The 2,349-nt window shown below is 40.2% G+C and overlaps 1 pseudogene; it reads right to left on the bottom strand.

Annotated features, from left to right (window-relative positions):
- Window positions 1-1,657: 1,657 nt before the first annotated feature.
- On the bottom strand, window positions 1,658-2,324 carry LOC139026042 (zinc finger protein 501-like; annotated as a pseudogene).
- Between the last annotated feature and the right edge of the window lie 25 nt (window positions 2,325-2,349).

Genomic DNA, 2,349 nt, shown 5'->3' with positions numbered 1-2,349 from the left:
CGGCATTTTAAAAAGGGTCTTGACAAAAATAAAAACAGTTTGTGTAGAGGGAGGGGGGTGGGGTCATCTTAAAAGTAGAGAGCCTGTACCAATCCCAAAATCATCCCCTAAACTATGCCCTTAGGGTTCCAATCAATCAAATGTATTTATAAAGCCCTTTTTACATCAGCCGATGTTACAAAGTGCTGTACAGAAACCCGGCCTAAAACCCCAAACAGCAAGCAATGCAGATAGATGTAGAAGCACTGTATCCAAGTGATATAAAGGGCAAATCCCAAAGTTTAAAAAAAAGAGCATAAAATAGCAGTTTGTCAAAGTAAAAGCTGTCTGACTCTASCTAATGTTACCTGACCATCGCTCCAGCTAGCTAGTCTTCACCAGGCTAGTTAAGGGCCATGGGRCACCAACAAGTAACTTTAGTTAGACAGGGATCTTATATTAAAAGCCACCAAGCTTTGAGCTAAAGCTAGCAAGAAGAAGAAAAAAAACAAGAAYCACAACTTTTGTCAGTTGAAAGATAATGTTGGGCTTACCTGTGATGTTGTACAAAACCATTTTAGTCAATCATTCATTTTGTGGAAATCCGTGTCAATGGTCTTTCATAGATAAACTGACTTGCAAAGTCATTTGACTAAGTTTCTGATACGGGCTGGGTTTAGTTCATTTGTAACCATCTACAAACATACTCCACYTGTGAGCTTATTACTTCCTGTTTATGACCTGTTGCTACAGTTGTTTACTTCTGTCTGCAATGCTGGATGGGCTGATGGTGAAACGGGGAGTAAGAAACTATATATATATATTTGATCCGAGTTCCGTAGCGATTAGCAAGGCTACTCTGACTGCCACCAAAGTGCTGCGAACTTGCTTTCATGTCGGGGGGTTGTTGTTGGACGGCTCACGTGTCCCAGAGCCTGTGGGCTGTGCCAGAGACCGGGGGGAACGTGAGGTGTGCTCACTCAATTCATTCATTTATTTTTAAAGGAGCTAAACATCTCAATTCATCCATATATATATAAAAGGAGACATTCGTTGTGGTTCAGAAGTTGGAACTAGAGGTACATTTCCACTGTAGAACCGCAATGACAAACATTTTGTGACAATTGCCTTCGTTTATGGCACTAATTGTTTTCTTGGTCTGTTATCTTTACAGGACCATACTATTCCCTTAAAAGCATGTAAGATACAGGCTGTATCTTACAGTAAACAATAGAGCAACCGCATCACTGGTAAATGGCACTAGAGAGTGCTCGAGTAACGACACACACAGATTAACACACAACACACAGAGCCGGAGTTGAAAAATTACCATGTAAATCACAGAGAACACACACACAACACACAGATTAACACACATTCAAACTGACATATTGGTAGTCTACAATCAAATGAATTTATTTCATATTCAAATGTCTTGAGATTGAAAAATACAAACTACACTTTCATCAAATGGGATAAACAGTATATAAACGGTTCATTCTGAACATCACTGAACTACATCACTAGACACAGGTTTCTTCATTATTCATTAAAAAACAAAACATTTTTACCAGGCAAGTTAATTAAGAAAAAAAAATCTTATTTACAATGATGACTTCTCTCCTGTGTGTAAAGGCTTCTCTCCTTGTGTAAAAGGCTTCTCTCTGTGTGTAAAGCTTCTCTACTGTGTGTAAAGGCTTCTCTCCTGTGTGTAAAGGCTTCTCTACTGTGTGTAAAGGCTTCTCTACTGTGTGTAAAGGCTTCTCTACTGTGTGTGTTCTGTTATGTGATTTCAGGTAATCTAACCTGTTAAACTCTTTCCGCACAGGGAGCAGTGGTAAGGCTTCTCTCCAGTGTGTATTCTCTTATGCTTTTTCAGACAATTGATTGAGAAAAACTCTTTCCACAAACGGAGCAATGATAAGGCTTCTCCCCTGTGTGCGTTCTTGTGTGGGATTTCAGGTGGGATGACTGGGTAAAACTCTTTCCGCACAGGGAGCAGAGGAAAGCTTCTCTCCAGGTTTTTCTCCTGTATGTATTTTTTCATGCTCTTTCAGGTACTTTGCTAAGGAAAATCTCTTTCCACACTGGGAGCAATGGTAGGGCTTTTCTTCGTGTGGTCCTTTCTGCTGTTTTAGGATCCCTACCTTGGTAAACCGCTTTTCACACTGAGAGCAGTGGAAAGGTTTTTCTCCTGTGTGTACTATTTTATGTTCTTTCAGGTGTGCTAACCGGGTGAAAGCCTTTTCACACTGAGAGCATTGGTAAGGCTTCTCGCCTGTGTGTATTATTTGATGTTGTTTTAGATTCTGTAACCAGGTAAAACACTGTCCACACTGGAGCATTTGTGAGGCTTCTCTCCTGTATGTA

Source organism: Salvelinus sp. IW2-2015, unplaced genomic scaffold (assembly GCF_002910315.2).
Source record: "Salvelinus sp. IW2-2015 unplaced genomic scaffold, ASM291031v2 Un_scaffold3770, whole genome shotgun sequence".
Lineage (NCBI taxonomy): Eukaryota > Metazoa > Chordata > Actinopteri > Salmoniformes > Salmonidae > Salvelinus > Salvelinus sp. IW2-2015.
Note: the sequence above shows the minus strand (reverse complement) of the source record. Positions and strands in the feature narration are given on the sequence as shown.